Consider the following 25,541-nt stretch of genomic DNA (forward strand, 5'->3'; position numbering starts at 1 on the left):
ACGTTTACTCTTAAATATGGAATCTTCATTTAAAATATTTAATGAGGTTTCAAAATTGTATTCCTCACATGGAATTCCTTGAATACATATTAAATAGTTTCTTAACAACTCATGGTTATAGACTAGTATAAACAAAAATAATCATGAACCTTGGAATTAAATAGACCTACATTCAAATCCTAAATTCTGTTTTAATGTTCTTAGTGGTGTCAGTAAAATTACTTAATGTTCTTGAACCTGTCAGTCATAAAATTGGGATTCCTTCTCATGTTAAAGAAGAATAAAGTAGAATAATATGGTGAAAATGCCTAGTACAGTGATTGGCACACAATAGGTGGGAAGTAAATATGAATTTTCAATTATGTAAGATTTTATATCTTAGGATAATGGGCCAAATTTAATAGAATAATATGTAATAGGAATACATGTAAGGTTTTGAAATTTGAACCAAAACAACCCATCTATACAATGCAATAGGTATGTTTTTGCAGCACAAAAAACTGCCAAGGGGTTTTACTTAATAATAATTGTAATATAAATCAATACTGTTTTTTTTCTGCCAAAAAACCCTAATAGAACTTCTGTCTGTTTAGAAGGAAGACGGAGGAGGCAGTCTTTATTTTGCTGCATTCCATGACCACACCTGAGAAGCCTGTGTGTAAACTGAAGGGTCTTCATATGGGATCAGAATTTTGATTAGACTCAAATCACACTATCTATAGACCAGTTAAAAGAATGGAGGGAGTATATGTTAGTTGAAAGTAGAAAAGAGTCAAGTGGAACACTGTTGATTACTAATATCTCAATGATTCTCACAATAGAAGAGAAATTAAATTTAAATATTTTTAATAAAAAGAAAAGATGAACTAGGAACACTGAGCTGCAGCAGAATACATTTGGCTTAAAATAATAAAGTACTTTTTAATAGCTGTCAAGACATGGAACAGGTTGATGTGGACATTAATTCTTCCTTGTAAGTAGCAATATGAAAGCACACACTCCTTGACAGTTGGGTAGAATAATTTAAATGGGTCCAAATATTGATTGGTTGCAACCTTATAATTTTAGAACTTTCCAATCGTAAAATCTTTGGATTGAATTTTCACAGAGTACATGACCTAAAACTCTGGGCTAACCATTAGCTAAACTGAACCTATGCAGCACTGAATTAACAAAATCAAAAGCGTCTTTTTTCTTTTCAAATTACAATAAAGGTACCTCTTATATCTTATATTTTTAGGATCCACTATAACAGCTAACAAATATTATTAAGCTTATATATGTAAAGAATATTGTCCTTAAAAGTAAATACAAAGGGAGGTTCAAACTTATTGCAAAGATGCTGTTATTACTGCAAATATTTTTGAACACTTTCCATCGAAACCTCAAAATTAAATTTGCAAGCCAGTCTTTTTTTTTTTAAGCTTATTTATTAAAATAATCTCTACACCCAATGTGGGGCTCAAACTCACGACCCCAAGATCAAGAGCCACATGCTCCACTAACTGAGCCAGCCAGGTGCCCCTGCAAGCCAGTCTTCTTATTACATTGTCCAAATATAATATTCTTTTCCTGTTATCACCTCCTACATAGCAAAATAATCTTTGATTCCTTAATATGTCACCTACTAGCTACAAGACCTTGATAACATAGATTGTCATACTTCCTTCATATGTAAACTTTGGAATCCCTTATGTATCTCACAAGGTCACAAATATGAAACCAGACCATATACCGAAATCCTGGGCCATAGTACTGATTTTGCCAGTGCTAATTCTCTCTCCCAATCCAGTCAGTTAACCCAGAAGTCATCTCTAGTAATGATTTTGATGCTGAATGAAACCACTCTGGGTTGTTGACTAGGTGAATGAATGGAGAGTGGGCATTCTCTTCTATGGTATGACAAAGAAAAGCAAGCATTATCAAATGGAACTGGCTTGCATCCGACTTTTAGATGGCTGAGTGCAGACTTTAAATTATTGATCATTACCTCATAATTCAGTGAAAGCATTTCTGTGGGGAATTTATAAAATATGGTCAGGCACTATGCTTTCCAGTGAATGATCTTAATATAATATGAAAGCCTGAAAAATATAGAAAGATTAATAGTTAATCTGTCTATTAGAATGCCTTTCTAAAAATCTGAAGAGCTAAAGTAAGCTTTTGGCAAAAATTGTATCAAAGTCACCTCAGACTTGGCTTCTAACAAGTTCCAGTTGTACTGATAGTTTATATTGTTGATTCGAGTGCAAACCCCAGTTCTCTTGGACATGAGTTGAAAGGAGCATACAGCAGCATCAGTGTAGGGAAAAGAGATGCATTCTTTTGAAAAATATTCTCCTTAAAACAAATTTCAAACATTTGAACCTAGGCCAGTATTTATCATAACAATAATGGCAATTTTAATTATAGTTACAATTACTGAGTGACTATCATTTGAGAGGCACTGAACTAGAGGTGTCTAATTCTATGATCTCATATTCTCACATATTATCCCTGTGAGGGAACAGGGATTGATGAGTTTCATGATTTCTCCATCACTGTATAGCTAGTTAGGTGGTAAAGGGAGATGCTAACTCAGGTGTTTCTAAATCTAAATTTGGGTATCTTTAAACTATACCACAAAAGTGTTTATAAGCTATAAATTTTCAGATAAGTGTAAACAATTGCTACCTCAGTATAGCTACCTTAGAGATATCCAAAAACCACTAGGGTAAACTGTTTCACTGAGTAACTGACAGGCTGATGTCATGTGGAATTGCCTGGAAATTTTCTTTATTGTAAATGTTGTCAAACTCAAATATTTTGGAAGTTTTTGTAAAATTGAAGGTGAGCTAGCATAGTGGACATTAATTTGGAGGGGAGGAGGTGCTGCTGCTTGGCATGGCGATCTTCTACACTGATTTAGAAAATTTGTCATTGTATGAATCATGGTAGGAGTCCTCCTGCAAAAGAAGTGGAAAGGAAAGCTAATGTAGATAACGATCTTCCAGGGTCTCATGGGTCTAAGGAGTGACAACATGACCTTTCCAAGCAAACCAACTGCATCAACTCAAGATTTCTAATTTTGATTTAATGACACAAAACGAGAGGCAGTGGAGAATCCCTTTTTTTTTTTTTTTCAAGAGAGAAAGAAGCTTCAGTGGAAACTTTCAGCAGTTTTGGAAGCAATAGTAGCAACAGAGGCAGTAGCAGTGACCAGTGCTATACTTTTGGTGATCTGAGCAGAGGTATTATGATGCTCACTGGACTGCTTCTGCCAGTTGTTGGCTGTGATCTTGGCTATGACTTAGGACACTGCCTTGCCTATGCCCCCTCCCCCTATTTTCTTTTGCAGATACCCAGATTTAAGATTACTGAGAATTGAGTTTTAATCTATCACATGATTTTATTTTCCACAGACTGATTTTGTTACTGTCCTTAAGCATAATTTGAAGTATCAGTATAATATAGAATCTACATAAAAACTAAATAGTTTGCTTCAAACACGAATGGAAAAATAGAAGCTATTAAATAACTGACACAAGGAAGCTCATGGAAAATGCTCCCCCCCCCATTATTTTCACAAGTAGGGTGAGCATTTTCTCTGTTAGTCATTTTAAATAAATTTAGAACTTATTTTCCCTAAAGTTTTTGGAGCATGAAAGAGTGTGCAAATGAATCTGGTCTTTTTAACAAGCATTTTGAAGTTCAGTCATTTTCTGCTTTCTAGTTAATGCCGATTGTGTGGGTTTTGTATAGTTATGTTTTTCTTTTTGTCCTGTATTATTTATGGAGTATATATGTAGAGGTTCAGAATTGGGCAGTGTCCATTATCCTTGTTCCATATATTCCTTTTTAAAAATGTTTTTAAATTATTTTTAACACCTTAATTTTATTTTTTTTAGTGTTCCAAGATTCATAATAACCAAATAAAACTTAGATGTTTGGTGATTTAAATGAAAAATAAATTTAAAAAAATCTAAACATCTAAGTTATAAAAAGAAAACTTAAATGAACAAATTTATAATAATTTAAAAAGGAAGTCCTAATTTAATGAAGCATACTACTGGCTAGCATTTGAGGAAATAAGCACTCCAATAAACCTTTTTTTTTTTTTGGTAGTGTTAATAATACAACTTTTCTAGAAGGAAATCTAGAACTAATTATCTAAATTAAAATGTACATACTTTATCCCAGCAATTTGAGTAACAGAAATTGAGTTATAGAAATTTACTTCATTGGGTGATGCCTGGGTGGCTCAGCCAGTTAAGCATCTGCCTTTAGCTCAGGCCATGATCCCCAGGTCTTGGGATGAGTCTCGCATCAGGCTCCTTTCTCAGCAGGGAGCCTGCTTCTCCCTTTGCCTGTTGCTCCCCCCTTCTTGTGCTCTCCCTCTAACAAATAAATAGATAAAATCTTTAAGAATAAATAAATAAATAAAGCAGTTCTCTAGAGAGAACTCTAGAGAATGTATTTTTAAAAAGAAGAGAATGTATTTTAAAAAAATGTATTTAAAAAAAAGAAAATTACTTCATTGGTATACTTCAAACCAATTCCTATTCATGAGATTGCTCAGAGTAGTATTTTGATAGCTAAGAATAAAGCAGTCATGATATCATGATATCAGGTGCGTCTACTAAAATATGTTCACACACACACACACACACACACACACACACACACACCTGGATCATATGATTGACTGCTATACCATATAAAGTATATGGAATATGAAAGAAGTATCAGTTTATATTAGGGAAAGATGAGGTAATGTTTTGTATTTTTGGGGTTTGAGGTATATCTGAATTATCCAAAATCAAAAATTCAGATATTAATTAGGAATTTGGATCTGGAGCTTAATAAAGATAATTAGACTATATATGTATGTATATATTATTAGACTATATACTTACGTGTATATTTTATATACATACATAAATATATGTATATATATTATTATGCATATATATACCAAATATGGTTATATAGTTTTATAGATATATAAATAGTTGAAATTTATATATCAAAAAATTATTTATCCTTGTAAATGTAAAATTCTTTATAGAATGATATTAAGGACAGTCCATTGAAAAGCACCTACCTATCATTTAACATTTATGATTTTAAAAAGTTTATAAAGCAAGTGATTTTATGTATCACTATTAATAAGTGTTTTAGTGTTTTAAATCACATGGATAAAAAATAAATCACAAAACAATTACATGGATAAAAAATAAGAGATATCATTCAAAATACTGAAAGCATTTAAAGAAAAGTGGCATATGTTAGGAAACAATAATAAGATGATTACTGGCTTCTCATCACAAAAATACAGAAACCAGAAGACCGTGTAATAATGTCTTTAAAGTGTTGGAAGAAAAAAAAAGGTAAATCTAGAATTCCACATAAAGTAAAAGTATCTTCCAAGAAAGAACACAAAGATATTTTTAGATGTTTTAGCTAGAAATTTAGATTTTCAAGAAGAAATGAAGAGTAAGAGATTTGGTAAATATGTAGAAAAATATAAAAAACATAAAGTATAATTACCCAAAAGAGGAGACAGCCCAGTTGTCCATGAAGAGAACAGACAGAAAAATAAAAACTGTGGACTCTTATACAATAGAACACAATCCCAGCAATAAAAACAAATGAAGTAATGATAGACAAACATTATACTGAGTGAAAGAAGCCTTCCAGCAAGTATCACAAACTATACGATCCACTTTATATGAAGTGCTAGAACAGACAAACTAATCTCTAGGTGTGGAACAGGAATTGAGTGGGAGGGATGATAGAACTTTCTGGGGTGAAAATGATGTTCAACAGCCTATTAGGACTTCAGAGCACAAGGCTATACATGTTGGTGAACACTGGCCAAACGATACCCTTCAAGTTTGTGCATTTTACTTTTTCTACCTTTAAAAAGCCCATAAACAGAGTGTCTGGATGGCTCAGTCAATTAAGCGTCCGACTTTTGATTTCAGCTCAGGTCGTGGTTTCAGCCCTGCATTGGCTCTGCGCTGAACATGAAGCCTGCTTAAAATTCTTAGTCTCCCCCTGCTCCCCCAAATAAATAAATAAAAATAAGAAAATAAAAAAGTCTATAAACAAATACTGAATTCTACTTAAATATATGAATTATATATAGTGTTTATTGTGAGGTCTGCTGGTGTTTGCAACTTATTTTGAAAAGCAATATGGAAATATAAAGAATGGACAGATGGTTTGAGGAATGCATAGATAGATAAATGATAAGTTAAATATTATAAAATGACAATTGAAGACTCTAGATTCTGAGTGTCCGTCATTACACAGGTCCGTCAATTTTTCTGTAAGTTTAAAATATTAATAAAAATTTGGAAAAATGTTTGGTTCTAGAGCTAGATTATCTGGATTCAAACCTGGGCTTTAACACTTTCTAACTATGACCTTGAGCAAAATACTTAACCTCTCCATTCCTCAGTTTCCTCAACCATAAACATGAATAGGAAGTGGGAATAAGAAAGGGAATGTGAGCATTGAAAGAGTTAATAAATATAAAGCACCTAGAACAGTGTCTGCTGGTTACTACACAATAAATACTAGCTATTACTATTTTTAATCCTTTACAGCATGGTATTTTTATGTTTAACCACCTTTTTAATTGAAATTATTATATTATTTCATGGAATTTATAAAAAGAATAGGCAGAATGTTATTTAATTTCTTTCTTTTTTAAGATTTAATTATTTTAGCAGGTGTGGCAGAGTCTCAAGTAGACTCTGCACTGAGCACGGGGCTTGATGCAGACAGAGCTGCATCCGAGCTGCATCTCATGACTCTGAGATCATGACCTGAGCTAAAACCAGGAGTCAACTGCTTAACTGACTGCTACCCAGGTGCCCCTTATTTAATTTCTTACTGATAAATCAAAGTAATAATATTCAATTATAGTAACTGCAATACTATGACATCCTTTTTTTCTTTAAGATTTTTATTTGTTTGACATTGAGACAGCGAGAGAGGGAACACAAGCAGGGGGAGCAGCAGAGGGAGAGGGAGAAGCAGGCTCCTCACTGAGCAGGGAGCCCGATGACCCGAGGGTGGATCCCAGCACCTTGGGATCATGACCTGAGCCAAAGGTAGACAGTTAATATAACTGAGCCCCCCAGGCACCCTGAGGAATACTGAGCAGTACTGTGACATCCTTAAATAATTTTTAAAACTCAAAAAGTTCTGCTTTTTACATTTTCTTCTGCTTTACTTATTTATATCTCTTTTATCATCAGACTTCTAGATTTTATTCCTTCTGCTTACAAGATACTTCCTTCTATCTGCTTCTTCTTCTAATAATTGCCTCCAGCAATCTTGGCAGTCCAAGATTTCCAATGGGGGGAAAAAAATCAACCAAACTTTAAAGTTCCGGCTCTTCTAAAACTTCTCCCTCTTCCCTATCCGAAGTGTTGTTTTCTTATCCTGAGATATAGCTGGAAGGATTGAGATTGATGAAGGTTGACTCTTGGATAAATAAGGCAGAACACACGTCCCTTAAGATTCCTAGATTCCACTAAGCTGTAGAAGAAGCTGATGTTGTTTCTTTTTATTATAAGAATAATCTAAAGTGTGTCACAGTTATTAACCAGTGACTTAATGTCTCAATGGTATAACTATTTCTATGTAGGTAGACTGACTGGAAGGCAGCTGGCTGAAGAGACTTAACATAACATAAATAGCCAGTCTCCAACAAAACTGGTTCAGGCTTCATTCCATTTACTATATAATTCATATTTCTGTATTCTTTGAGTATTTCCATCTTTTCACTCCAGTTAGTGACCACTTTGTTTACTGCCAACTATTTTTCTCGGCCCTGGAATTGTTTACTCTTTCCTGACTTAAATGACTTTTGATTTTATGGCTCAGATCTTTACATTCTCTGTAATTATGTTCTGCCCAGAGTTCAGTCAATTTTAGCCAAGGCTCCTCAATATGTGTGTCTGATCTAGTACTGACCCACTTTGGATCTTAGTTCTGGGCTTTTGGTGGCTTCAGATTTCATGATTGTTACCTTTTATCCCTCCTTAGTTCCCTTGTCCTAACCCCTCTCAGACCCCTTGGAGCAGATTATTGGAATAGGTTACATTGCAGAAAGAACTATGATTTTTAAATTTTTAAGTTTTAAATTTTTTTATTATATTTTTAAATTTTTGTTATGATCTTATAATATAATATATAAAATATTATATATAATATAATGTACATGGTATATAATTATAATTATTTTGTAATTTTATTATGAATTATTAAATTATTTTTATTTTTTATTATAAAAATCACATTTTTATTATAGTTCCATAATTTAACATTTTAATTTTAGATATATTTGAAAATTGAGCTTCAATTTTTCTTTAAAAAAAGGTTCTCACTGTAAGGGCCTACTTAGCCAGAGCAAGCCATTTTGTTGTTTATGCAGTAAACTTAGATTGACCCTGCCCCCCTCCCCCGCCCCCCCACCCAGAGGAACTTACTTAGAAACAAGGCTGGGAAACCAGTAAAATATGACTGACCAGCCCCTGATAACAGAGCCCATATACCAGGACATGTCAGGTCAGGGGGAGGTAACAGAGCCCAGAATACAAGGATGAGTCAAGCCAGGTGGAGGCATCCAATCAGGAAAGCACCTCCCTAACCACCCAAGAATGTGGGCCCTGCCTTTTGGGCCCCAATTCTGACCAGAGTGATAGGCTAGTTCAAATAGCTACTATAGGATGAATTCTAATTCAATTGGCCGCCTGGTGGCCAGGTTCAACCAGATGGCCTTTACTCTATAAAAGTTAGTCTTTGAGGCTGGGAGGGGTCTCCTCTTTGCAAGAGACGGCCCTGGCCGGTCAGTTTGATTCTCAATGCTTGGTGCGAAATAAAGCTTTGCTTGACCTTCGCATTGTATCAGTCTCGCTCCTTTGACCATGGACCCAACACTCACATTTTGATATGTAATTTATTTATTTATTTATTTATTTATTTATTTTAAAGATTTTATTTATTTATTTAACAGACAGAGATCACAAGTAGGCAGAGAGGCAGACAGGGAGAGAGGAAGGGAAGCAGGCTCCCTGCTGAACAGAGAGCCCAACATGGGGCTCAATCCCAGGACCCTGGGATCATGACCTGAGCCGAAGGCAGAGGCTTTAACCCACTGAGCTACCCAGGCGCCCCTTGATATGTCATTTATGACAGTAAGTTTAACCACGGTGTTTGCTTTTGACATAATTTATTTAGCAATCATTGTGGAATATATACTTACTAGGTGCCAAGCACTGTGCCAGACAGAAGTGCTGGAAATATTAATAACATACAGTCAGTGAATTTAAGGACAATGGGAGACAGATTTGTAAGCAAATAAGAACCATGTCATCTTGGTCATCTCTGAAAACTAAGCTTCAAGAGCAACAAAGACTGGAATTAAAATCATCTCCAAAATGTCAAAATTTCCAATAATCAGAACAATTAATGTCTCTCTTCTTGGGAGAGGCGCAGTCTAAGACATTAAGCTTCAGAATGACATAGTCAATATACCCAATAGAATTAGAAGTCCGTAAACAGGGTCAGATAGCAAAGTCTCTTTTTGTACAGATTGCAAATTTAGGAAGAACAGTGAACAGAAGGAAAACTTTGTGGCAGTTGAAACACCACTGTGTTGCAGTTGCATCCACCACTGTGGATGCAGTTGACTGGGAACAGGATCTCAGTGAGGGTCTCCTGCCTCACTAAGGAATTTCACTATACATAAAAGTGATGAAGACAATAGGAAGTGAGGTTGCCCAGGAACACAAAAGTAAAGTTGATTCTGTCTTAAATATTCCTACTCGAGTCTCCCAAGACAATGAAGGTTTTGATACCCACCAATCAGTCTGTGAAGGGAGTCTAACCCAACATTCCAAATCACTTGATCCCAAATTTCTCCAGATGTTCTCAAAATTTCTATTGCTTTGTGAAATTGACCTCTAGAATTTCTGAATTATCCCTTGTTACCCCAACAAAATGAGCAAGTTGTAAAGGAGCCAGGATCTTCCAAGAATTGTATTCATAGTGAACTCAATCTGTCAGATCCTTGACCAAAAATTTTTGACCAGAGGCCATGTTAGGGTTCAACAATTGAGAGAAAAGTACCCTTTGTTTCTTCTCAGAAGAATGCAAAGGGCCTCTGTCAGGCAACCAGATTCTACAATTTGCCTTCAATCCTGAAGTACCTGATGCAACTGGCTCCTCTGATTTGTAAGACCTGACCCCGGTTTCTGTTTGAAAAAACCCAAACTGGCACTCTCCCTGGAGCTTTTGGGGACATTCACAACAAGCTGACCTCCCTAAGCATCCTCTTAATCTGCACTGACACTGTTAGAGTTCCTTGAACCTTCATTTTTGCCCACCTTTGAGTAGTAGAACTGAACTCAGAGATCCACAGACTGCCCGAAATCTGTGACCAGATAGAAGTGTTCAGAGCCAGTTGTCACATAAAGACAATCATAGACCTCTAGCACCTAGTTTGGCTCTGGCTTAACTTGAGATGGGCACAAGACTTGAATAATGTAGCATACTGTGGGCAGCTGACTAGATGTGAATCCTGGGGCCTCTGAGAGTACAGAGAAGGTAAGAGGATGGTGGTACTGAAAGCTGTATGGAAAGAAAATCCTCTTCACAGTGGATTTGAATTATACCAGCTCTTGACTGCCTATTAGAAGTCTCCTGGTGCTAATATTGAAGATCTAGAAAGCAGCAGCCCAAGCCACACAGATAATTTCAGAATATCTTGAGCTTGGGCCTCTTGAGACAAATCTAATGCAGCTTGCTAGACAGATTCTTTTGGCTAATAGCCAGGCTTCATCCATCCACATTTATAAAGAAAGCAGAGACATCATTACATTTTGGGGAATTGTTTTTTTCTTGTCTGAGCTCCTAACTATGAGAGATGAAGCTATACCAGAATTGCTAAGGCAAATACCTGCTTACGAACATAACTCCTCCAGAAGACTCATGTGTTTTTCACCTCTTTAGGTACTTTTTTTTTTTTTTTTTTTTAATCCTCAGCTCTAAAACAGTCCTCATTCTCTGCGTGTTTAGTTGGCAATGATCTTACCAGATGTTGCTGCCATTTTGCCACAGAGGTCCTGGTGCAAAATAGCTCTAATGTTTAAAATCAAAGAAATGCAACTGGGACATCTACCTTATCCTATTGCTTCCAGTTCCTTCCAAGATAATGAATCTTTTTCCTTCTACTCTTCCTCTTGTTTCCAGTACATCTAATCTCATGTTTAAGTAGCATGGCCAAAAGTCACAGTTTTGGAGGACAGTTTGGATTTATGTCTATTGTTGAGAACTAATTATTTTTTTTAAATATTTTATTTATTTATTTGACAGAGAGAGAGATCACAAGTACGCAGAGAGACAGGTAGAGAGAGAGAGGGAAGCAGGGTCCCCATTGAGCAGAGAGCCCGATGTGGGGCTCAATCCCAGGACTCTGAGATCATGACCTAAGGCGAAGGCAGAGGCTTAACCCACTGAGCCACCCAGGTGCCCCGAGAACTAATTATTAATAGCATTCTTTTTCCTTTTCAAAATCATCTTTAGTGGGATGACGAATGACACAGCCATCCAAGCAGAGAATCAATGCTCCATCTCTTTAGCTGAGTTCCAAGGGAAGAGACTATGTGGATAGAATTCTGTATTGGCAACTACAGCTGCATCTTCTTAGAGATAATGAAGGACAGGTAAAAAAAGATGATTCCAGAAGTCAGTGTTTTTCCTCTCACTCTCCTCCCCTATCCCTTAGTTTGATTCCCAAAGTAGAGCCTGCCAATAATGCAGTCAGGCTGGGAAGACAGAGTCCCCACATGTAGGAAATGACTGCCCCAGGGCACACTCAACTCCTTTACTTTCTTCCCACTTCAGGGAATGGGAACCACAACATTTAATAATCAACCTCTCTGCTTTCTGGGAAGCTGGAGTTGATCCTAGGATGAGCTAGAGAAGCTTTGTCAAAGAGAATTATGAGATGTTCCACTGTATACCAGATAATATATATTTATTCTCCTAATGTATTTACTAAAAAGATTCATGGTAGCTCACAAGGGTGTAGATCAGATAGGAAGATAATATAAGTTAAGAAAAATAAAACAAAAATAAAAATAAGACAGTGGATCCACAGAGTAAGGATAATACCCCAAATGTCAATTTCACTCGGACGTGGAATAGGAGATAAGGGTAAAAAGACTTCTCACCTAGTTTCCAAAGTATTTTCTCTATCAGACATGGACAATGCATCAAGCTTATTGCACCAATGACATTCAGATAACTTAAAAAAAAGTAATGACAAAGCTGATAAACAAATTAACTTGAGACTGGAAGGTATTATATGCATAAGTGAAGGTATTATATGCACAGAGCTAATGTGATCATTAAACTGAATCTATAGTGTTGAGAATGTAGGAAGCATACCAGCTTTAGTGAAGTGACCAATTTAGATTGACATTTTTGTTCATTGAGACCACTTAAATGCAATTCCTATATATATTATGGCTTACATTTCATCTTTCCCACATTCTGTGATGACTCACAGCTAAATTCTCTGGTGTAGAGCCTTTTCCTTTAGAGCTCTCTCTCCCTTTTTTTTCTCCAGAATTTAGGACTCAAATGATATGAGAGGCATTGATTTTTTTTCTTATGGAGGATACAAAAATAATATCACTGTCTTTTAGGAAGTAGAAAGCTATGAAGAAAGGTGACTGAAGCTCATGAAATTTTGACATATATGGATAAGATTAAAATAGTCAATCATTTTTACCACAAAGTTCTAGAACACATCACTGAAACTCTTCTCAATGGATGCAACCTTGATATGGAAGCAACGGGCACCCTCACACAGTTCAGCTAGAAGGGTAAATAAGCACATTATTTTTTCTGTTTGGAAATAGTTTCTAAATTAAAGTTGCATGTACTCATTGACCCTCAATTAAGTTCTCCTATAAATATTCTTGTTGAAGTTTGAGAAAGTATGTTTGCCAAGATGTTAATCACACCACACTTTCAGTTCCAAAGACTAGAAATAATCAAATAGTCTACCCTAAGGAACTGATACCATAAATTTCAAAATCTTGCTATCACGGAATGCTATTTAGTAATACTGAAAAATGAGACACATATGTCTATGCTCATATGGAAAGATTCCCAAAGTAAATTAGTGAAAACCTAATGTTGAAATTGGGTTGCACTGTTTACCTATGACTAAAGTATTTTATAAGAACTACATACATAGTGTTAAATATGCTAGTTCATGCATAATGATGCCCCTCTGGAAGGAAGGAAGTTGCTACATCTATGGAGAGGGATGGAAAAACTGTCAGGGAATTTTGTCACCTTCTGGCTAATATTTCTATACTACTTGAACATAATTTACCATATATTTATATATGACATTTTCATATATTTCATATATTCTGACAATTTCAGCCAAGTATTCCTAGAATACATCATCCTGCAGAGGAAAATTGTAAATAAGTAACTTTCTCAAAAACATACGTAGGCATTGCCATTTTGTTTTGATTATATTCTGTAAGAATTATAATCCAGGAATTCCTCTGGATTAAAAAACTAGTAAAACACCCTTGTAAATAAATGAGTACCACCAAAAATCCCAACAGACAAGTCCAACTGTCCCTTAAATAAAAAGATCCCTTCTGAAAACTGAATTCCCCTGCCAACTTAGTAAACTTGGATTCTAGTAATGGTTCATTAAAATAATCAGGAGCTGAGATCTTTACAAGTATCTTCTTGCCAGGGAGGAGGAGTGCAGGTCATACACATTCAGAGTGGTACAACTTATACTGAAGAGAAGAAATCTGGACAAAAGTATCATGTGACAAAATCTTAACAACTGGTCTCAAATATACTTACCAGAATTAGCCCATGGAAAGCTCAGTGGATATTTGAAAGCCCCTGAGTGGATGCAAGACAGTAAGTCACTGTGTAAGATGGAGTCTCAGAAGGGAGCCATTATGACCACCAATGCAGGCAGGGAATGCTTCCAGGAACATGAAGGAAAGCTGCCTCATTTTTAACTAAGCCCACTTCTCTATAGCAACCTCATGGTTCACTAGCATGGTTCCCTTATTTCTATGGATACAATAACAACTTCCAAGCTGTGCCTGTCCAGCCCACCAAAACAAGCATATTGGGGAAAAGCCAGAATCTTTACAGAACTAACTGTTCTTGTGACCCTAGTCAGTCAGACCCTTGACCAGAAGAACCTGGCCAGAGTCCATTTAAGAACTCAGGAAGGAGGAATGAATTTTTGCCCCTGCTAGAATAATACAAAGGAGAGATTGTTATACATGTAACTTCTATACCCATCATCAATCCTGAAGCCTTTTTGCATATCCTTTTAGATACAATCAGATCTATGGAATACAAAATTTTTTAAAAAATTCCAAAACTGGCACATTTACTGGAATCCTGGAGGCCTCTTAGAAATAGCTACTTGCCTCTGCTTCTGATCACTCTGAAAGAGTTGGTCTGCATTTCCAGGATCTACTCTCACCCCAAAACTACTCTAGTTTTTCAAATGTAGAACCAAACACATAGATATTCAACTCCTTCTCAAATTGGAGAACGACTTTGAAACATGTTAGGGTGAGACTAGATATGGACCAGAACCAAAGTTATAGCCTGTATTCAGGTGCTTGGACCCTGCAAACTCTGGGAGAACTCAGAGAATTAAAGACTGGTGGATCAATTGCATCACTCTGGCATTTGAAGTAGAAGGGAAGAAATATTCCACTCAGCCCCATATGTTCAACCAGGTACTGTGGCCCCCAAATCAGCATCCTTTGGTTCTAGTTTAAAACCAAATGCTCTGTCCTAATCTCAGACTTTTAAAGTCATAATTTCTCTGGCCAGGGTTGTGGGGGTGGTGTCGGTGAGGGTGCTAGCTTCAGCATTTTGGTTAACCTTTTGTTTGATGTTCAAATAGTCAGTCCGGCACCTGCCTGCCACCACAATGATTGTGGTGTCCACAACTGTCCACAGAGTAGTTATCCTCAGCTAGCAATAAGCTGAGTCACTTCAGTCCAGAATACTGTGTATATACGAGGGATAACTATTTGCCAGATGAAGGAGGGATCTCCCACTGGCATGGAGTATAACTAGAGTGAGTCTGATTTATAAATAACAATGAATGAACAAATCTACAGAAATCATGATCACAGCTGGGCCAAGAGATACAGACCAGCTGAAAAACATCCCTAGAAGCCCTCAAATGAAAACTTTCTCCTCAGCCTTAAAGGTTTCCTCCTTTAGCATTGCGGAGGTGACGACTTACTTGCCTGGTCTTATTCAGCTCACACTAATAGAAGAGAAAGGGGCCAACTCCGGGAAAAATGAGATCTGTACAAGTTCATATGATAGTGGACGACTACATTGCTAATAGCTAGTCAGTATGGGTGGCACTTACAGATATCCTCCAACAGCTGACCAAATTGATACTGGTTACTGAAAATAGTAGGACCAGAGTCCCCAAAATGAAGTTTTTATACTAATGCCCCCACCATAAGCTTTCAAGAGAGGGTCGATGATGCTAGGTATAGGGTTTTCAGTCAGTCTCTGAGTAGCCCCATTGTGGTACAGAGATCTAGGACTGAGAAGTATTAGGATACTTCTTCCCTAAGTAAGGTATTGAGCAAAACACTGATGTTTCATTCCCAGAGTGCTTTAAAGCTATATTCATCTTGCCTGGGCAAAATTAGTGGGAGTGTATATCAGCTACCCTACCAGAGCCTCTCCCACAGGAGGCTATGAGACAGAATGCCCAGTTCCTAGGTGTTTGGCTCTACCTTCTGCTCCTTAGTGGAGACTGATAAGTAACAGCAGGTCTTGGGGCCTATGTCATCAGTGGTCTATAAGTCCCTTTTCTTGAACTTACATCCAATTTCAGGTTTTTCTCCTACTGTTTTCAAACACATCATTGGAAAGAAGGGGTTCACAGTACCTCTTTCTTGAGTCCAGGATTATAATGAATCCCAGCAGTTAAGAGTAGACTATGGTATACATAAACTTTCACTTCTCCTACATAAATTAATGGGCCAAATAAATTTAGCAATATCTAATATACTTAAGGTCCCAAGAAAGTAAGACCATAACTCTAAAATAAAATTTAAAGCTAAAAAGAGGAAGAGGGTAGAGCTTATTTTGAGAATATTCAAAAGTATTTAAATATGAATTGTTAACCATGGCACACAATTTTGTGAAGATGGAGTCTCACAGGTTAGAATATACTTTAAACTGTATAGATGCCAAGAGATCGGAACCTGGATTTGAATTTCTTTTCCTTTAGTGCATTATACTGAGGCTGTCAAAGCCCCTTTTGTTTTTATAGAGATGTGAAATGAGAACTAGAATAGTGAAGTGGATAAAAACATGAAATAATTCCTTATATAAGCAACAGTTACACATATTACATTCACAAAACCCTTCATGTAATCTGTGTTATTCAGTCCTTACCAGGATATGTAAGCTTTTGATGTGTCATTTACAAATAAGAAGAATAAAGCTTAATCAAAAGCTAAATGATTCATTTCATTTTTAAAAAATGAAAAAAAATTATCATTCTAAATCTCAAGTCTTCATTGGACTTTTAGCTCATCATTGATTAGCTAAGTAACCTTAAAAAATTACTTATGGGACTTATCTTCTTGATTTGTAAAATTAGTGGCTGGATTTTAGAAACTTTAATTAGAGCTGGAAAATAGCAAGTATGGTGGTGCACAAGACTCTGTTTATTATAGGGCCCAGATTCCTTCTATTTTGCCATAAACCACTCTGCTGAACAATAGCTAGGAAGAAAAGTATCTACAAAATACCACCCAAACTTCTCATTTCAAGAGAATTTTCTGACCAATACCCAAATTTGACTCCATCATTTCCACTAATAAAGGGAGCATATCAGTGTGTCATTCCACATATTTTTATCATTTGTCTTGCTTTGACCAATATCCTAAGTAATAGAGGCAACATGTAACCAGAGTCACAATGAATACCTCATCACTGCTAGAAGAAAACTTCCAGAAGGTATGCAGTTTACAGGCTAAACAAGACAAAAACAAAAACAAACCTGTTGATCCAAACAGTACCAAAATGCCCAGCCATTTAAACTGGGCACACCATTTTCCATCATATCTATGCCTCTTTTTTTTTTATTTAAAATAAGACACAAGATTCCTTCAAAGTATACTCCATTCTGCCTAAGCTTTTATCCCCTATATTCTATCATTGTGTCATGTAACCTTAAAGTCATTGCCATACAGGGTTTCCAGAAATTAGAAACTCTACATTCTGCTCTTAGTGTAAAGCATCGTGACTTCAGAAGCTTACCTGGTGGGATGAGAAAACTGACCACAGGCACAGTGCAGAGTAAACATCCGCAGACCAATGCTGCTTTTGCAGTAGCTCTCTTAATTCAGGTCCAGAATCTTAAATCTACTGCTAAAGACCTTAAGGGTGTGTATGGGGTGGGGCAGGCTGGGGGTGGGTGGGAAAGGCTGGCAGCAAACGGTGGCTCTCACCATTCTGGGGCTGGGCACACAGCAAGAAAAGGCACTTACTTGCTACCACGTGACGGGTCTCCAACAGTACCTGAGGGAACCCTGAGAAGCAGAACTCCCTGGAGCCCTTTTCTCCTCCTGGGCTTCTTTTTCTTCCCAGATCCCTCCGGCTTTCCGAAGAGTTCTGGTTGCTTAGGCGGTGTTGCTAGGCTGGTGTCTGCCCTCACCAGCTGATGCTACAGGCCGCCACGGTTCGGCGGTGAATGGGCCCCACTGAATTCCCACTAGAAACGCGTCTCTGGGGTGGCTGCCCAGCCACTGACCCAGAGACCACTCCTGGCCAGATGCGCAGTGGAGCCCCGCCTGCCGCCTAGATGCTGTTTTTGCGTCCTTCCCACTCCACCCTCCCATCTCCCAGCCACTCCACCCTCTCCCCCGCCCTCATCCCAAGGCCGGTGCGCGACTTCGCCATCCAGACCGGGCGGGCGTGGGCGGGTTGATGCAGAGGAGACCCGCGGCAGCCAGTGCTTAGCTCACAACCGCAGCTGCTGCGTGCGTCTTATCCACAGCTGTGGGAGTAGGGAGGGGGCTAGACGAGGGGATCCGTGAGGAGGGGGATCTGATGCGAGAGCATGAAAAGAGGGAGAGAAGAGGAAGGGGGGATTGCAGCTAAGGGTTTTAGAGGGGTGGGGAGAGGAGGGAGAGGAGGGGAGTGGAAGAGAGGAAGGCAGCAAACTCAGGTTTTCACCTCCAGTTGCTTTCTCTATCCCCTTGCCTAACTGCCCCGGTAGAGCTTGTTAGGGGCAATTATCAGTCTGCAGCCGTCAGATCTGAGCATTGCTTAGGGACGGGACGTGGGGCATGGCTCTTTAGAAAAGAATGGGTTGGAGCTATTACAACCTCACTTTGGATTTCTCTCCCACTCTGGTGACTTGAGATACAAAGGCCAAAGGAAAAATCATGCATATTTGGAAATACTGTGCGCAACAATCAAGCTTGGGGATGAATCAAGAGGTGCGGGACCTTCTTTCTCAAAGGGGGTTTGGAAACTTTTGCTACACCATAGAACGTTTATTTTATAACCCTATCTTGTTTGGAAATGGTGAACTAATGAATTGTTGAACACTATATCAAAAACAAATGACGTGGGGCGCCTGGGTGGCTCAGAGGGTTAAAGCCTCTGCCTTAGGCTCAGGTCATGATCCCAGGGTCTTGGGATCGAGCCCCGCATCGGGCTCTTTCCTTGGTGGGGAGCCTGCTTCCTCCTCTCTCTCTCTCTCTGCCTGCCTCTCTGCCTGTGATCTCTCTCTGTCGAATAAATAAATAAAATCTTAAAAAAAAAACACACACAAATACTCCTAATCGCCTCTTAATTCTGTAAAGTCTGAGAATGTATGGGTGACACAGTAATCATTTAAAAAAAAAACAAAAACAAATGATGTACTAAATGTTGGCTAAATGAACATAATAATTAAAAGAAAAAGAAAAAAAAAAGATTTCCACAACACACCAAGAAAAAATAATTAAAAAATGAGGAAAGGGGAAAGAAATCATGTATATTTATTAAGAGACTCTAAGTGTATATTCCAAGGCATGAGACACAGAAGGGTAAAATTGAACTAAACTAATACTGGTTCTATGCAAACCATGTCAGGGGCTGCATGTTTCATCCATGATTCACAGAAAAGGCCTTGTTACATATATTTTGTTTGTTTAAATTATACACTTGTTATGAAAGATTTCAAACATATACAAAAATAAAAAGAAAGTATAACAAACTCCTCTGTACTCATCACTCTGCCTCAATCATACTGCCTCAACTATTGTCAACATGTAGCCAATCTTGTTTTATCTATGCTTGCCCTCTCACTTTGGATTAGCTTAAAAGTCCAGACATCATAATTTTTTATCCATAATTATATCAACATAAATCTCTGAATAAGTTCTCCAAAAATACAACCCCTTCAATACAACCCAATACCATTAGCTTACCTAAAAATTAACAAGGACTTCATAGCGTCAAAGATTCACTTGATTTCTTTTTAATAAACTATATAGTGGCTAACTGAATGTAATAATAATAAATAAAAAAACAATGTGTAGATTATTATCTTCTCTTTTCCACACTTTTTGATGGTATTACAAATGAATGTTCAAACGTATAGAACTTTCTTTTGGGGCAATCCAACTTATGCATCCCTTTTCACCCAGGAAAATCTATGCATCTTTCAGTATATTAAAACGTAAGAGGGGCACCTGGATGGCTCAGTGGGTTAAGCCTCTGCCTTCATCTCAGGGTCTTGGGATCCAGCCCAACATCGGGCTCTCTGCTCAGCTGGAAGCCTGCTTCCCACTCTCTCCCTCCGCCTGCCTCTCTGCCTACTTGTGATCTCTGTCTGTCAAGTGAATAAATAAAATCTTTAAAAAAAAAACATAAGAATCACTTCTCGGCCTTTTGGCGAAGAGCATGTGTAAAAAAAAATAAACATTTAACAAATTTAATATTAAATATTTTAAAATTTAAATAATATACTTGACATACACTGCTTTGTATAATGTGTAATGAACACAAGATGCTGTGCTAACCAATAATAGAAACAAGAGACAAATAGAAGGGAAACCAATGATGTTGGATTTATCTTCTGAGCTGGGCAATCATTTGTTGTTGTTCTGGAGCAAATATATTGCTAATATGGGAAACAAAGGCAGAAGAAAATTATTATATTTCTTTACTACTTGTAGCCCATTAATGAGTCCTTGAAACAGGAAGAGTCACATTCCTCTAGAAACACAACTGCCTCAATATTAATACTTTGCTAAGGACAAAAGACAACCCTAGCCTGACCCCCCAGAATCCTGTAACTTTAAAATATAAAAATTCCCTTGGAGACTTCCTTTATCTCTGCCCTGCAAGATATATGTTGACAATCATCCCCCAAGCATATGACCCTCCAGTATATATCTGACGGGTCTCGTGACTCAGGTTTTATTAGACAGTGATAAATGACATTTTCCCAACAATAGTTAGCCCCCTTAAGGTCCTGAAAACCTTGCTTCCAAAATTCCTTAGAGACTTATGCTATCCCTAACCCCATCCCAACTTGAAAGTATATAATGCAACACTCCTTATGACTCCAGTGCAGTTCTTTCTTCCCAAGGGTCCTGTCCTTGTGCTTTAATAAAACCATTTTTTGTACCAAAAATGTCTCAAGAATTCTTTCTTGGCCATCAACTTTGAACCCTAACATTTTTCCTACATCATTGCCACCATTATTAGATATTATTACTAAGTTAATTTGACAAATTTTCACAATCATTATGCTCCTAATAATGAGTTGATGAGATTCTTTTGGCTTGCTCAGTAGGGGTAAGCTGTTTGTTTTCCACACTTCTGCCTCAAGAATCTTATAATCATGTTTTCTAAGCTGTGTTTCCCAAGTATGTATTTAGAAGGTAGAAGCTCTAGACCTGCATGTCCTACCTTATCAAGAAAAAACTGCTTTTGATGGGGATGTGGAGAAAGGAGAACTGTTTTACACTTCTGGTGGGAATGCAAGCTAATGCAGCCACTCTGGAAAACAGTTTGGAGTTTCCTCAAAAAGTTAAAAACAGAGCCACCCTACTGCCCAGCAATTGCACTACTAGGTATTTACTCTAAAGATACAAATGTAGTGATCCAAAGGGGCAATTGTACCCCAATATTTATAGCAGCAATGTCCACAATGGCAAAACTATGGAATGGATAAAGAAGATGTGATATGTGTGTATGTATGTATGTGTGTGTGTGTGTGTGTGTATATACATATATATATATATACACACGTATATAAGAGGGAATATTATTCAGCCATCAAAAAATGAAATCTTGGGACGCCTGGGTGGCTCAGTGGGTTAGGCCGCTGCCTTCGGCTCAGGTCATGATCTCAGGGTCCTGGGATCCAGTTCCGCATCCGGCTCTCTGCTCAGCAGGGAGTCTGCTTCCTTCCCTCTCTCTGCCTGCCTCTCTGTCTACTTGTGATCTCTCTCTGTCAAATAAATAAATAAAATCATTAAAAAAAAATGAAATCTTGCCATTTGCAACAACGTGGATGGAAATAGAGGGTGTAATGCCAAGTGAAACAAGTCAGTCAGAGAAAGACAATTATACAATCTCACTCATGTGGAATTTAAGAAACAAAACAGAGATCTTAAGGGATGGGAGAGAAAAATAAAATAAGGCGAAATCAGAGAGGGAGACAAACCATAAGAAACTGGGTTGTTGGAGGGAATGGGGGGGTGGGGTAATGGGATGATGGGCATTAAGGAGCAGGGAATGTGATGTAATGAGCACTGGGTATTATACGCAACTGATGAATCACTGAACACTTCTCTGAGACTAATAATATACTATATGTTAATTAATCGAACTACATAAAATAAAATGCTTAAAAAAGAAAAGAAAAACCTACTTCATCACACTACACTTGAACCTGATAGGCCCCTAGGGGAATTATTTTCTTTGCAGCTTGCTTAAGCGGGGGCTGTTTATTCTAACCTCAAAAGTGTCAGCGTCAGGAGTATAGATGGGACTCTTGTTTTAATTCTCACTCCATTTCATGACATCCAGGTTTGATAAAACCTTAAACAATTCTCCCCAAATGCAAACAAATCAAAACTCCTTTTTTTTTTTTTTTTTGAGATCTATGTGTCTAACTGTGTCATCTTTTTCTTCTTCTAGTCTAGCAGTCATCTTTTAACTTTATGGACATTCTTATTTATTAAGGATTTACTTTCAGGTTGATAGTCTTCTCCTCCATCCAGATTCTTTCTATTATTAATCACTTTCCCATCCATTTGGATATCAACAACATTTGGATGAAACATCTAATAGCCTAGCTTCCAATTTCCTCTCGAATAGAGGATCTCTTTCTCCATTCCACCTCAGCTATAATTCCCATACTTTGAAACTGGCCATAGCTAGCAACCGCTGTTTGTTTGTTTGTTTGTTTTAAAGATTTTATTTATTTATTTGACATAGAGAGAAAGACACACACAGCGAGAAAGGGAACACAAGCAGGAGGAGTGGGAGAAGAAGAAGCAGGCTTTCCTCTGAGCAGAGAGCCCAATGCAAGGCTAGATCCTAGGACCCTGGGATCACGACCTGAGCCAAAGGCAGTCCCTTAATGACTGAGCCACCCAAGCGCCCCTGCTTTGTTTTTCTCCATAGCGATTATCTAGCATGCTAAATATCAATTGCTTATTTATTTTATGTTTTGTTCTACCAGAATGAATAGTGCATGACAGTTCTTGTTTATCCACTGCTATGAGGTAGCACTTAGAACACAGGTTGTAATAGAGTCGGTATCCAGTAAATTTGCCAAAGGAATGAGCACCAAGCATGCCCCCAAGGCACTATGGGCTTGCCAGAAAATTGTAGTGATTCACCATAGAAATAGATCATAGAGTACACGTAGTATGAAGAACATGAGAATTGTTGATCTGCATTCATTCTGCCTAGCCTCTGGAATGTATATACTTCAATGCTTTTGTAATACATAGGTATGAAAATGTCCCCTGGCTGCAGAATCTTGACATAAAGCACAGGCCTCTCTGAAAAGAAAGGGTAAAAACAAGAAAGTTCAATTACATCTATGGGGAATGCCAAGGCACACAAGGAACTAAAGCACTCAGCATCAAAGAGGAAATTCTCTTACACTTATTCAACTATAATAAGGAGTAGACGTGGGCTTGGGTTTGTTGTCAAAATCCAGGCTTAGATATCATTCAGGGTGAATATAATATAAATCATATTGTAGAAAATCATTTGCATGATTGCAATCATTTGAATTTTAAAGTTCTTAACACTTCATATTTTTTTCTTTTTAGCTAATGCTAGTTAGCTTTCCATGTCATGTGCAATATCCTAGGCAAATACTTAGAATCCATTTTGTCTTAGGTAGGGATGTTAAAACAAGATATTACAAACTTGGTGGTTTCTAAACAATAGAAATGGATTTCTCACAGCTTTGGAGGTTAGAAGTCTGAAATGCAAGTTCCAACATAGTCAGGGTCCAGTGAGAGCCATGTTCTAGGTTTCAGACTATAGGTTTCTGCCTGTATCTTCACATGGTGAAGAGCTGAGAGAAGCAAGCCCTCTCATGATTCTTATAAGACCACTAAACCCATTTATGAGGGATCCACTCTTTAATCTGGTCTAATCCTAATCACTTCCCAAAGGCACCATCTCCTATTACCTTCACACTGAGGAATAGGGTGTCAACATATTAATTTGGGTGCATGTGGGGGAGAGGGTTACAAACAGTCCATCCATAATACATAATACTTGTTTATCTTAAGATTTTATTTTTTTAAATAATCTCTACATCCAACATGGGACTCTTACCCAAACTTAGAACACTTAACAAAATTCACATGCTCTACTGAGTGCACCAGCTAGGCATCCTTATTTCACTTTTTGTCATCCTTACATACCTACATAAAGACAGTACTGCAAAGCCAGAATCAGTTCCTTTACCACTATTTTTAAGTGTATAGCATTCTACTTGTGATTCTATTTATATGTTTGAGTTCTTTAGAATTGTTCTAAGAAAACCTTACCACGGTCTTCCACTCTATCCCAGGTTCCAGACTGTAAGAATCTGGGCAACAAATAAAGCTATAGAAATTTGTTTAACAGTGTCAGAGGAACACAATAAATGGCTTGCTTATTAGCGATTATCAGAAATGAAAGAATAGACCATAGATAGTTAAAGCTGTTTGGGCTCCTCTACTCCCCTTTATCACTTGACAAATTTCTAAACTAATTTCAATTTCTTAACTCCTTAGATGTATATACATACATACCTGGATTACATACTTGTTTTGCATTCATAATATATATATACACATATGTAATATACATACATATATATACACATACATATTTATACATATACCATATAAACTCATAGCCCTAATTTGACTTTTTCCAAAAATCTTCCAAAGATAGTCACAGTCAATAAAGAATATCAGCAAAAGCCATATTAATATTGGCAACCACAGGTGCCTGGGTGGCTCAGTAGGTTAAGCCTCTGCCTTCGGCTCAGGTCATGATCTCAGGGTACTGGAATTGAGTCCCACCTCCAGGGAGACTGCTTCTCCCTCTCCCTCTGCCCCTCCCCCCCATTCGTTCTCTCTTTCTCTGTATCAAATAAATAAATAAATAAATCTTTAAAAATAAACAAATAAATAAATATTGGAAATCAGCAGAGAAAATGGTAAATATGTCATATGGAAAATACATACTCATATAGTATATGGTAGGTCATTTTGTACCTATACTTTATAGTTTGTCTTGATCCTAAGAATCAGATTATGAAGATTACAGATAGATCTGAAGTTTCTGTTCAAAATGTTCCTGATCACAGTGCATTCCATTTTGCAATTTTGTATCCAATAGTCATGTATCAAGTAATTCCTAACCCAGTTTAGCAGAAACCCAGAATATTTTCAAATGAAAAAATAAAATAGAAAACAAAGATAATTACAAATTTGCAATTTGTTGTCATTTTCTAGAAATCCCATTATAATTTATGTGCATATATGTGAAATAGTTGAGTATATACATGTCATACATAAAAAAGTCAGATTTGACTGCTGTAACAGAAACTTAAAATAACTGTGGCTTAAACATGGCAGAAGTTTCTTTCTCTCAAACCCACTAATCCAGGTATAAGCAGTCCAAAATATCCCCCAATGAGGTTCTTTCAATTTTGTTGCTTTCCTATCTCTAGTGTATTAAACATTCACTCACATAATTCAAGATGGCTCACCAATACACTTGTATTCCAAGCAGTAGAAGAAGGGAATAGAAGAAATGGAATTCATGCCCATTCCACTAAATATTATAATCTAGAAGTTTTATTTTACACATTCTTGGGTTGATAGCCTATTAGCCAGAACTTAATTAGACACAATTGGTTACAAGGAAAGTTAAGGAATGTGATATTCATTCTG

The 25,541-nt window shown here is 37.2% G+C and overlaps 1 protein-coding gene across 1 annotated transcript in view; it reads right to left on the reverse strand.

Moving 5' to 3' along the window:
* Positions 1 to 17,457, reverse strand: part of LOC111142282 (sodium voltage-gated channel alpha subunit 7) — an 80,759-nt gene extending 63,302 nt beyond the window's left edge. Inside the window, exon 1 of the mRNA XM_022495337.1 lies at positions 17,377 to 17,457. The gene's annotated coding sequence lies outside the window, so the exon portion shown is untranslated. The remainder of the gene's footprint in view (positions 1 to 17,376) is intronic.
* Between the last annotated feature and the right edge of the window lie 8,084 nt (positions 17,458 to 25,541).

This window comes from Enhydra lutris, unplaced genomic scaffold (genome assembly GCF_002288905.1).
Source record: "Enhydra lutris kenyoni isolate GAN:26980312 unplaced genomic scaffold, ASM228890v2 scaffoldscaffold1, whole genome shotgun sequence".
Taxonomy (NCBI): domain Eukaryota; kingdom Metazoa; phylum Chordata; class Mammalia; order Carnivora; family Mustelidae; genus Enhydra; species Enhydra lutris.